This window comes from Podarcis erhardii (assembly GCF_964252035.2).
Source record: "Podarcis erhardii genome assembly, chromosome: W".
Lineage (NCBI taxonomy): Eukaryota > Metazoa > Chordata > Lepidosauria > Squamata > Lacertidae > Podarcis > Podarcis erhardii.
This window is the reverse complement of record NC_138506.1, coordinates 24,467,489-24,480,616: the sequence shown is the minus strand read 5'-3', so window position 1 is coordinate 24,480,616 and position 13,128 is coordinate 24,467,489. Positions and strand designations below refer to the sequence as shown.

Below are 13,128 nucleotides of genomic sequence, written 5' to 3'. Positions count from 1 at the left end.
GGATCCTCCTCCCTGAAGAGGAGCCCACTGTAATGGTTCTAGGGGGGTTGCTCGTGCGTAAGTTGACGCCACACCTGGCTGGGTTACCTGGGTGAACCCTTTGGCAATAAATCCTGTCGTCCAGTCAGCGCTTCCCCTGGGCAGCTCTGCTTGGGGCTGACCTGGGCAGGAAAAACAGAGTTGCAGCGATCCTGCCGTCCGTGTGAGATAGAGGGATAAATTAAGTCCAGAGACAGTTCGTTGCTATCTCTAAAGCGTTTATTTACAAGCCATAAATCAGTCTCATTCCATCGGAGCTTTCCGGCATCTTTCCCGTGCTAAAAGCACACACAGCTTCTTTGCAGCGTCTCTCAGTCAAAAGTGAAACCAACTCTCACAGACAAAGACGGACAAAGCCTGTGACGTACGGCCCTGCGTCAGGAACCTCCCAGATACAGGACACCAAGGAGTTTTAACCCTGTAAACTCCAAACTCCACAAACCCTTTCTGTCCAGACAGCCACCCATCCATGGCTGCCTCAATCGCTGGCAGAATCCGTCAGTGGGCGTTTCTTGAACTTCTTCCAGCAAAGAAGTTCTGACGCCCAGTCTCCTCCTACTCTCCCTGCGCGGAAGTCTTCTACGCAGGGAGGGTGTGGGCAGCGGAGGACCCGTGCTCTCCCCGCTGGTCTCCGGCGAGGAGTCCTGGAGCCTTCTCTCCGATTCCCCCATCTGCCCCCCTCCTCCACTGGTGCTAAGCTGATTTCCTTCCCCAGCGGATGGGCTGCCTCTCTCCCTACTGGGACCCTCTCCGGCATCCCTCTGGAGCCTTCCCTCTGCCTCTGGCTCCGATGGCAGTTCCCTGACACCCACTAAAATAATTAGACTATTTGAAGGTGTGTTTTAAAACTTATATGCCTACTTATGACGATGTAAGCCAACTTACGGTTTGCCTCCCTGCATGCGAACAATAGTGGCTGCTGCCACTCTGATTACAAAAAAAAAAACACCTGACAAGTTCACCTTTGGACAGGAAACCACGTGTGTCACTCCTCTTGCTGTGCCAGCATTGTTGGACATGAAAGGAACTTATTTTTCTATCCCAAGCAAAGATGATGAAGTGCCAAGCACTGCTCATGCACCCGCAGTTGCAGCTTCGAGTTCATAGAATCATAGAATCCTAGAATCATAGAGTTGGAAGAGACCACAAGGGCCACCGAGTCCAACCCCCTGCCAAGCAGGAAACACCATCAGAGCACTCCTGACATATGGCTGTCAAGCCTCTGCTTAAAGACCTCCAAAGAAGGAGACTCCACCACACTCCTTGGCAGCAAATTCCACTGTTGAACAGCTCTTACTGTCAGGAAGTTCTTCCTAATGTTTAGGTGGTGTAATGGGAAAAGGGGGCTGCTCGTGCGTAAGCGTTTAAGCCCTCAAAGCTTTGCCATCAGTTCCTAAACTCTCCCAGTCCGCGGAGCCATGGGTGCATGGCTACCTCAATCGCTGGCAGAATCCGTCAGTGGGCGCTTCCGGAATTTACGCCAACATAAGAGTTCCTTGACGGAAACTCTCCTTCTGGATTCTCTGCGTGACAGTTTCCTGCGCAGAGTAGGCGTCCCCAGCGGAGGTCCTGAGCCCTCCCCGCTGTTCTCACTGGAAGCATCTTGGAGCCATTCCTCCGACTGAGTTTCTGCAGGAACTCTCCCTCTCCCCCTACTGGTTCCTTCCTCAGCATCCGAAGGTCTCCTAGCTTCCTTGAGCCCTTCCACCACCTGACTCTCCGATGGCAGTTCCCTGACAGGTGGAATCTTTTTTCTTGTAGTTTGGAACCATTGCTCCGTGTCCGCTTCTCTGGAGCAGCAGAAAACAACCTTTCTCCCTCCTCTATGTGACATCCTTTTATATATTTGAACATGGCTATCATATCACCCCTTAACCTCCTCTCCTCCAGGCTAAACATGCCCAGCTCCCTTAGCCGTTCCTCATAAGGCATCGTTTCCAGGCCTTTGACCATTTTGGTTGCCCTCCTCTGGACACGTTCCAGTTTGTCAGTGTCCTTCTTGAACTGTGGTGCCCAGATCTGGACACAGTACTCCAGGTGAGGTCTGACCAGAGCAGAATACAGTGGCACTATTACTTCCCTTGATCTAGATGCTATACTCCTATTGATGCAGCCCAGAATTGCATTGGCTTTTTTAGCTGCCGCGTCACACTGTTGGCTCATGTCAAGTTTGTGGTCAACCAAGACTCCTAGATCCTTTTCACATGTACGGCTCTCAAGCCAGGTGTCACCCATCTTGTATTTGTGCCTCTCATTTTTTTTGCCCAAGTGCAATAATTTACATTTCTCCCTGTTAAAATTCATCTTGTTTGTTTTGGCCCAGTTCTCTAATCTGTCAAGGTCGTTTTGAAGTGTGATCCTGTCCTCTGGGGTGTTAGCCACCCCTCCCAGTTTGGTGTCATCTGCAAATTTGATCAGGATGCCCTTGAGTCCATCATCCAAGTCGTTGATAAAGATGTTGAATAAGACCGGGCCCAAGACAGAACCCTGTGGCACCCCACTAGTCACTCTTCTCCAGGATGAAAAGGAACCATTGATGAGCACCCTTTGGGTTCGGTCAGTCAGCCAGTTACAAATCCATTGAGTGGTAGCATAGTCAAGACCGCATTTTACCAGCTTCTTTACAAGAATATCATGGGGCACCTTGTCAAATGCCTTGCTGAAATCAAGGTAGGCTACATCCACTGCGTTCCCTTCATCTACCAGGCTTGTAATTCTGTCAAAAAACGAGATCAGGTTAGTCTGACATGACTTATTTTTCAGAAATCCATGCTGACTATTGGTGATCACAGCATTCCTTTCTAGGTGCTCACAGACTGTTTGCTTAATGATCTGCTCCAGAATCTTCCCTGGTATTGATGTCAGACTGACTGGGCGGTAATTATTTGGGTCCTCTCTTTTCCCCTTTTTGAAAATAGGGACAACATTTGCCCTCCTCCAGTCTGCCGGGACTTCGCCTGTTCTCCAGGAATTCTCAAAGATGACTGCCAGTGGTTCTGAGATCACATCTGCCAGTTCTTTTAATACTCTTGGATGCAGTTCATCTGGCCCTGGAGACTTGAATACATCTAAACTAGCCAAGTATTCTTGTACTCTCTCCTTAGTTATTCTGGGCTGTGTTTCCTCTGCTGAATCATTTGCTCCAAATTCTTCAGGTCGGGCATTGTTTTCTTTATCGGAGAAGACTGAGGCAAAGAAGGCATTGAGGAGTTCAGCCCTTTCTGTGTCCCCTGTTTGCATTTCACCATCTTCTCCTCTGAGTGACCCCACTGTTTCTTTGTTCTTCCTTTTGCTACGAACATACCCATAAAAGCCTTTTTTGTTGCTTTTAACCTCTCTAGCAAGCCTGAGTTCATTCTGTGCTTTAGCTTTTCTGACTTTGTGTCTACACGTGCTGGCTATTTGTTTGAATTCCTCTTTGGTGGTTTCCCTCCTTTTCCATTTTTTGTACACATCCTTTTTTAATCTTAACTCAGTTAAAAGTTCTTTAGATAGCCACCCTGGCTTCTTTAGGCACCTTCCATGTTTCCGTCTCATTGGTATTGCCTGAAGTTGTGCTTTTACTATCTCCCTCTTAACAAACTCCCAGCCATCATGAACTCCCTTTCCTTTTAGTATTACTGTCCATGGGATCTCACCCAGCACTTCCCTAAGTTTTATGAAGTCGGCTTTCTTAAAGTCAAGAAATTGAGTCCTACTATGCTTGGCTGCTCCTTTCCGCTGTTTAGTAAATGTCAGGGAACTGCCATCGGAGAGTCAGGTGGTGGAAGGGCTCACAGAGGCTAAGAGACCCTCGGATGCGGAGGAAGGAACCAGCAGGGGGAGAGGGAGAGTTCCTGCAGAAACTCAATCGGAGGGATGGCTCCAAGATGCTTCCAGTGAGAACAGCGCGGAAGGCTCAGGACCTCCGCTGGGGACGCCTACTCCGCGCAGGAAACTGTCACGCCGAGAATCCCGAAGGAGAGTTTCTGTCAAAGAACTCTTATGTTGGCGCAAATTCCGGAAACGCCCACTGACGGATTCTGCCAGCGATTGAGGTAGCCATGCACCCATGGCTCCGCTGACTGGGAGAGTTTAGAAACTGACTGCATGAGTTTAGAGCTCAACCATTTACGCACAAGCAGCCCCCTTAACCCATAACAGCAATCCGTCAGTCTTCGACGCTGCCTGTGCGAAAGAGAGGCATCATGAGCAACCCAACCGGAGACGGAGCAGCGGGAGGAGCTGGAGCGGGACCAACTCTGGAGGAGAGAAACAGAGCGTTGGAGCACCAGCTGGCACTGCTAACGGCGCGTCTCGAGGAGAGGAGAGCTCAGGATGCATAGGGGAAGCCCACCCCCATCGCAAGGAAGGTACCGGGGTTGGTACAGAAATTTGGGGGTGACCCAAGAAGCTACCAAGCCTTTAAGACAGAAATGCAGTACGCACTGAACCTGCAGTTTGATGACTTTGCCGATGAGGAATCGAGAGTGGCTTTTGTGATTGGGCACCTCGAGGGGGGAGCTAGAGAATGGGTGAGGCCCCTGATGGCATCGAATAATGATGCCTTAAAAGACTTGAGGAAATTCTTTATCGCGATGGACTTGATTTTTTCCAGCCAGATTGAACAGGGAATGGTACGCAGACAGTTAATGGCGTGCAAACAGGGGAATCAGTCCGTCAGAGAGTATTGGACACAGTTTACCATGCTTATACATAAATTGGGGTGGGACCTGTCTTCGGATCCGATACAAATGCTGTTTGAAGAAGGGCTAGCCCCAGCGGTGAAAGATGAACTTTCCCGCGCGCCCCGTCCGGAGTCCATGGATCAGCTGACCAAGGCGGCGCTTGCGATTGGAGCACGCCAGGAGGCAAGGGCTCTGGAGAAGCGGGAAGGGAGAGGAGAGCATTGGAGTGATTTCCGCATTCCTGAGATGCCGGAGCAACCTTCCCCGCCAGTGGAACCGATGGAAATTGGGACTGCGCGTGTGGAATTTCAAACGTCCACGAAGGGCGGAAGAAGGAGGGGAAGAGCGCCAAAAAATGCTTCCTCTGTCAACAGCCAGGACATTTTGCCAGGGTCTGCCCACAAAGGAAGGGATGGCAAGGAATGGTGGGGGCTGTTGGGAGTGAGGAGGAGGGGGTTAAGGAGCAGGTAAAAGCCAACGCCTGGCTGCCAGCGACAGGGCACAGCAGCCAGGCCAAGGATCAGTGAACGTGCCCAAGCCTGAACCCCCAAGAGCGGCTCTAGTCGTAGAGGTGCTGCTAGAGCTACCCAATGGACATCCACTCACGATAAAAGCCCTGTTAGACTCAGGCAGCTCCTGCAATTTCATGAGTAAGGAGTTTGCATCAGAGCACGAGATACAGACGCTGCCCTTAAGTAATTCCTTGCAGGTGACAACGATTGATGGGAGGGAACTTCTGGGAGGGGAAGTGAACCAACAAACGGTCCCCATGACAATGAGGGTGGCAAGGCACACGGAAGTGATTGCATTTCATGTAGCCACCCTGGCAGGGCCGCCCATCATATTAGGAATGAGCTGGCTGGCACTACATGACCCGCTAGTGGGATGGCACCAGCGGACAGTCTCTTTTGGGTCAGCTCATTGCCTAGAACACTGCAAGGGAAGAGAAACTCAGGGGTTGGCCAGGGCAAGTCTGGCAGGGATGGTGGTGGGGGGAAAGGGAGAAATACCACCACAATACGCCAACCTGAGTGACGTCTTCAGCAAAAAGGAAGCAGATAGACTGCCCCCGCATAGACCCTTTGACTGTCAAATTAACCTACTCCCAGGAGCCCAGCTACCAGTGGGCAAACTGTATGCCATGTCGGACAGGGAGATGCAGGAGTTAAGGGAGTTCATAGACAAGAACCTGAAACGAGGTTTCATCAGGGAGTCAAGAGCGGTGGGGGGGCAGCCCAGTGTTTTTTGTGGACAAAAAAGACACTACTAAACCCAGGCTGGACGTGGACTTCCGGGCCGTAAATTCGGTGTCAGAACCAGTGGCCTTTCCCATGCCCAGAATTGATGACATTTTGACCAGGGTGAGGAAGGGAAAGATTTTTACCAAACTGGACCTGAGGGGGGCGTATAACCTGATACGGATGAGGAAAGGGGATGAATGGAAAACCACCATGTTCACCCCCTTGGGGGCCTTTGAGTATCTAGTTATGCCCTTTGGTTTACAGGGGGGCTCAGCATGCTTCCAATCCTTCATGAATCACGTCCTGGGACCTTTGCTTTATAAGAACTGTGTGGCCTTCTTAGATGACGTGTTGGTCTACTCAGAGGACGAAGAGCAGCATGTCCGAGATGTCCGGGAGGTCCTAAGCAGGCTGCAAGCAAACCAGCTGTGGGTAAAACTGGAGAAATGCCAGTTCCATACCAGAGAGGTGGAATTCCTGGGGTACCGTTTGTCAGACAAGGGATTGGCCATGGATCCCAGCAAAGTCCAAGCGGTACTGGAATGGAAGACACCCAGAACCAGGAAGGACGTGCAGAGATTCCTGGGGTTTGGAAACTTCTATCGGAAGTTCATCAAAAACTTTGCCCATTTAACGGCTCCCATCACCGATTGCCTCAGTAGTAAGAAGAAATTCGCCTGGATGGAAGAGGCGCAGCGAGCGTTTGAACAGCTAAAGAAAGCGTTCGCGTCGGAGGAACAGTTCTTGCATGTAGATCTACAAAAACCGATGAGGGTAGAAACGGACGCATCGGATCGAGCGGTAGGGGCGGTGCTTCTCCAACCGGGAAAGGATGCGTCGGACTGGAGACCGTGTGCCTTCTTCTCGCGGAAGTTGAATAAATCCGAAAGGAACTACACAGTGTACGACCGGGAGCCGCTCGCCATTCATGAAGCGTTTCGGCGGTGGCGACACCTGCTGATTGGAGCGCAGCACAAGGTCCAGGTGTGCATGGACCACAAAAACCTGGAATATTGGAGAACGGCCCGAGTACTGAACCAGAGACAAGTGAGATGGGCACAGGAGTTCTCCAAATTCCATTTTGAGATTCGCTACGTACCGGGGGCAGAGAACGTGAGGGCGGACGCTCTCTCTCGTAAGCCAGAGTATATGGAGGGGGAGGGAGCGCCCGAAGAAAGACATGTCATACCCGAGGACCACTGGGTGTGCGGGGCAGCATTGGTGGGGCAACGAGAACTATTGGAAGGGACAGAGAACAATGAATACGCCCAAGATAAGCTCAGAGGGCTCAGGAGGGCCGGGGAGAACACCGGGGGGTTCGAGGAAAGGAACGGGGCGTTGTATTACAAAGGGGCCTTGTACATACCAGAAGGGGAGTTGAGGGGTAGAGTACTCAAACAACTGCACGACAGCCCCACCGCGGGGCACTTTGGGCAACACAAAACAATGTGGTTAGTTACCAGACAGTTCTGGTGGCCCAAGGTGAGGGAAGATGTACGAGAGTATGTAAGGGGGTGCGACCGCTGCCAACGAGCAAAGGGGGAGAGGGCGGCACCGGCGGGGTTGCTAGAACCATTACCCACACCCGAACGGCCATGGGAGGCAGTGTCCATAGATTTTATGACAGATTTACCAAGATCCAAGGGGAAAACTGTGGTAATGGTAGTGGTAGACCTGTTAACCAAGATGTGCCACTTTATAGCTTGCTCACATGCGGTGAATGACAGAGAGAATGATTGGGTAGAGAAACTAGCCCTGGCCGAATTCGCCTACAATAACGCGGAGAATGTGTCCACGGGCATGAGTCCATTTATGGCCAATTATGGGTGCCACCCCAGGGCCTTCCCAGGGGAAGGAGGGGAAAGATGGAGCATACCGGCAGCGGAACATTTTGTGGAAGAAATGGAAGCTATACATCAACAGCTCAAAATGAATTTGGATAGGGCCAAGGAAGAATACAAGAAGCAGGCAGATAGGAGCAGAAGGGAAGGAGAAACCATAAGGGTGGGGGACTGGGTGTGGTTGTCAACCCAAGGGTTACCATTCAAGGGAGGGTGCAAGAAATTGAGACCGAAACGATTGGGACCCTTTGAGGTCATACAACAGGTCAATCCGGTGGCCTTTAAACTCAGGCTGCCAGACAACATGAAACTGCACCCTGTATTCCATAGGTCATTACTATCACCATACCGGGAGGGGCGGGAATTTTGGGGACGTGAAGGTGAGGTTCCCGCGGCACCGCAAGTAGAAGAGAGGGAGCGCAGCAGTCATGTAGCAGAAATACTCGACTCTCGGTGGAAGGGCAAACAGGTGGAGTATTTAGTGGCATGGGAAGGAGAACCGGAGTCCGAAAATACCTGGGTACCAGCAGAAACAGTCAGAGATGAGGTTTTAGTGGGAACGTTTCATCGCCGGTTCCCACGGAAGCCTCAGTCCATGGCTAGGTTCTGGGAAGAACAATTCGGCACCACTGACGAGGAAGAGGAGTTCGAGGGGTTTCCAGAATCAGTACAGGAAGAGGACGAAGACTCAGATGGGGAAGAGTATTCGGGAAGAAGGGACAATAGTAGGTGGGGAGCAGTTTTCGAGTCATCCGAAGAGGAGGAGGATTCTTTCCGGGGTTTCCCAGTCTCACCACCCAGAGATGAGGGGGAAACGGGGGGTGAGGGGGGTCCTGGAGGGGAGGTGGATGTCAGGGAACTGCCATCGGAGAGTCAGGTGGTGGAAGGGCTCACAGAGGCTAAGAGACCCTCGGATGCGGAGGAAGGAACCAGCAGGGGGAGAGGGAGAGTTCCTGCAGAAACTCAATCGGAGGGATGGCTCCAAGATGCTTCCAGTGAGAACAGCGCGGAAGGCTCAGGACCTCTGCTGGGCACGCCTACTCCGCGCAGGAAACTGTCACGCCGAGAATCCCGAAGGAGAGTTTCCGTCAAAGAACTCTTATGTTGGCGCAAATTCCGGAAATGCCCACTGACGGATTCTGCCAGCGATTGAGGTAGCCATGCACCCATGGCTCCGCTGACTGGGAGAGTTTAGAAACTGATTGCATGAGTTTAGAGCTCAACCATTTACGCACAAGCAGCCCCCTTAACCCATAACAGTAAACTTCAGAAGAGCATGATCACTCGCGCCTAATGATCCTTCCACTTCTACCCCACTAACCAGGTTATCAACATTGGTTAGGACCAGATCTAAAATGGCTGTTCCTCTAGTTGCTTCTCCCACTTTCTGGACAATGAAGTTGTCTGCAAGGCCAGTGAGGAATCTGTTTGACCTTATGCTCTTGGCTGATTTTGACATCCAACAAATATCCGGGTAATTGAAGTCCCCCATTACTACTATCTCCCTTCCTTTTGCATGCTTGGCCATCTGTTCCAGGAAGGCATCATCTATGTCCTCCGTTTGGCTTGGGGATCTATAGTAAACTCCCACAATGAGGTCACTGTTATTCTTCTCTCCCTTAATTTTGACCCAAATGCTCTCACTTTGGCTTTGAGGTTCTAAATCTTGGATCTCTTCACAGGTATACACATCCCTGACATATAACGCCACTCCTCCTCCTTTCTTGTCTGGTCTGTTTCTCTGAAATAGATTGTATCCCTCCATTATTACATTCCAATCGTGGGACTTATCCCACCAGTTTCAGTGATGCCTATTATGTCAGATTTAGTTTGCTGTACCAAGAGCTCAAGCTCATCTTGTTTATTTCCCATGCTTTGCGCATTAGTTTACAGACATTGAAGTCCATTAATCATTCCCCCGTGTCTCTTATTTAAGGATTTTTTCCTCCCACCACTAGGTCTGCGTGCTGTTCGCTCCATTTGGTCTATGACATTTGGATGATCATCTTCATCAATTGATAGACTCCTACCTTCAGGAGCACTGTCTCCCTCCCCCACATTAGTCAGTTTAAAGCCCTCCTGATGAGGTTTGAGATTTTTGGCAAAAACATTCCTCCCAACCGTTGTGAGGTGCAGTCCATCGCTTGCCAGAAGTCCATCTTCAAGAAACTGCAGTCCATGATCTAAGAATCCAAACCGTTCCTGTTTACACCATTTGTGAAGCCAGCTGTTCACTTCCACTATTTTTCCCTCTCTCCCTGGGCCACGTCGTTCAACTGGGAGGACAGATGAGATGACAATTTGTGCATTTAATTGCTTCAATTTCCTGCCCAGAGCCTCATAGTCTCTTTTGATCTTCTGGAGGCTATTGCTTGCAGTGTCATTGGTTCCCACATGAACCAATAGGAAGGGGTATTTGTCAGTGGGTTTTATGATTCCTTGCAGTCGTTCAGTTACATCTTGGATCTTAGCCCCGGGGAGACAGCACACTTCCCGAGACATCTTGTCAGGCCCACAGATCACTGCTTCTGCTCCCCTCAGTAGAGAATCCCCTATCACCACTACACGCCTCCTCTTAGGTTTGGTCGGGGTTCTTCCGTGAGCTGTCCGTTCCAAGGTCGCCTGCACATTCCCTGAGGACTGACTTTGCTGCTTGTCTTCATATACCTGATCGACTGTAATGAGGGAGAGATCCTCAAATGGAGTCTGCTCTTCGTCTTCCATGCTAGGGGAGAGGACCTCAAAGCGATTGTGTATTTCTAAACAATCAGAGCGAACCCTGGGCCTCCTACATCTTTGTGTCACGTTTCTCCATATATCTGGCTCTTGTGTTGGTGAACTAGCTTCCTTCTCAGGGGAGTCCCCTGTCTCCTCCTTGGTGGATACGGTGTGCTCTGTTGCTTCCAAGAAGAGCTCCAGCTCTCTAATTCTTTGGAGCGTAGCTACACGTTCCTCCAGTTGCTGGACTTTGTCTTTTAAGAGGGCAATCAACATGCAATTGCTGCAGGTAAAGCTGCCTGCAACCTTTGGCAAGATGGCAAACATTGCGCAGGAACCGCAGGCGACTGCAGCTGTTCCCTCACTCTCCATCTTGAGAACATGTCATTGGGGCTGGCTACAGCGGTCCTCCACCATAAGAAGCGTGCAGACAGGACAAATAACTCCCCCCCCCAAAAAACCCTAGGTCTCCCCCAACAAACGTTTGAGACTAGCTCCCCTAAATCTAAAAGATGGATCGATCGCCGCTGCCCTGCAAGCTCTGATAAGCTCCTCCCACAGCTAATCACCTGCCTCAACAGAAACCCTGCCCCCTCTGACCTTTGCACAGGGAGAGCAGCTAATCAGCCACAAAGAAACACACACACACACACACACACACACACACACGAGAAAACCCTTTTTTACTCCTTCTTCAGCTGCTGCCCTGCAAGCTCTGATAAGCTCCTCCCACAGCTAATCACCTGCCTCAACAGAAACCCTGCCCCCTCTGACCTTTGCACAGGGAGAGCAGCTAATCAGCCACAAAGAAACACACACACGAGAAAACCCTTTTTGCTCCTTCTTCAGCTGCTGCCCTGCAAGCTCTGATAAGCTCCTCCCACAGCTAATCACCTGCCTCAACAGAAACCCTGCCCCCTCTGACCTTTGCACAGGGAGAGCAGCTAATCAGCCACAAAGAAACAGACACACAGACACACACAGACACAGACACACACACACACACACACACACACAAGAAAACCCTTTTTGCTCCTTCTTCAGCTGCTGCCCTGCAACCTAGTCTTCTGGTAAATAAATATTTTTGGCCTATTTACTTTTTTAAAATATTTTTTTCCCTTCCAGTAGCATCTTAGAGACCAAGTTTGTTATTGGTATGAGCTTTTGTGTGCATGTACACTTCTTCAGATACCTCAGTTACTGAGGCTCTTAACCCGGTTACGCTACCACCTATGGGAGAGGATGGGCCTCCAACACCTGACTGCATATATTCCAGCAGGCCTGATTTGAAGAATGAAGCCAACCCCAGGCAGTATCAGATTGGACTGCTATGACTGATCTACACCAACCCCTTCGACTCACCATCTCTCGGTGCCCTACAGACGCTGCCTCACGCTTCTCCTCACCACATCGGCTCGGCGCCCACCAGACGACCGCCCTGCTGACACGAAAGAAGGCAGATTACCAAAGACTTTCTTTGATTTGGCTCAAACCTTAAATTTGATAGATATATGGGGAACAAGACATTTGTTTGACAAACAGTTCACTTATTCATGATAGCAGTTTAAGAATAGACTCTTTATAGCTCTCCAAAGAGTTGGAACCTCAGGTTAAAATCCCAGGACATTTTCAGATCATAATTCTCTGATAATGGAAATACAAAAGGAAAGTCACATTTCATTTAGATGGAGATTGACTGAAGATTTATTAGATGACCAACAATTTATGGAAAAAGTTTAAAAGGCCTTGAGTGATTATTTCGAAATAAACATTCAAGGACAGACAAAATTGCAGACGGTCTGGGATGCAAGTAAGGCAGTAATGAGGGGACTGTTTATACAACAAAATTCATTTAAAAAGAAATTGAAAGGAAAAAGGAAAAAAGAGATTCTAGATGAAATTGTGGAAAAGGAGAAACAATTGTCAAAGAAAGCAAATAAAGAGTCAGTTAAACAGGTGATTAGAATATTGCAAACCCAATATTCTATGATAGTCAACAAAGAAATTAGCTGAAAAATAAAAAAATGAAACAAAAATATTTTGAACATGCCAATAAATCAGGAAAACTGCTAGTGTGGCAGTTGAAGAAAAGTGAACAAAGAAATTCCATAAATAAAATTAATATAAATGGAAATATCACAGACAAGATGAAGGAAGATGAAGCAGCATTTGTAAAATACTTTTCAGAATTGTATAAGAAAGGGAAGGGGGGGGATTGTAAAATAGAGGAATATATCAAAAGTAGTAATCTGCCAAAAATAAAAGAGGGACAAATGGTGATCTTAAATACTCAAATAACAACTCAAGAAGTTTTAGAGGCAATAAAGTGGACAAAAAACGGCAAGTCCCCGGGTCCAGATGGATTAACAGCAAAATATTATAAAAAATTAAGTGAACAATTGGTAAACCCATTGAAAGATGTTATGAATGAGATTTTAAACACAGGTGAAATCCCAGAAACATTGAAAGAAGTTTATATTACAGTCATTCCAAAACAAGATTCAGATTTGCTGCAAATTAAAAATTATAGGCCTATCTCATTATTAAATAATGATTATAAATTATTTGCAAACATTTTAGCTAACAGAATGAAAAAAAATATTAAATGAGTATGTACATGAA

General features: G+C 48.9%; 1 long non-coding RNA gene across 1 annotated transcript in view; it reads right to left on the bottom strand.

Moving 5' to 3' along the window:
- Positions 1 to 240: 240 nt before the first annotated feature.
- The window catches only part of LOC309333284, a 150,118-nt gene continuing 137,230 nt past the window's right edge, over positions 241 to 13,128 (bottom strand). Inside the window, exon 2 of the long non-coding RNA XR_014152447.1 lies at positions 241 to 307. This is a non-coding gene — a long non-coding RNA (uncharacterized lncRNA). The remainder of the gene's footprint in view (positions 308 to 13,128) is intronic.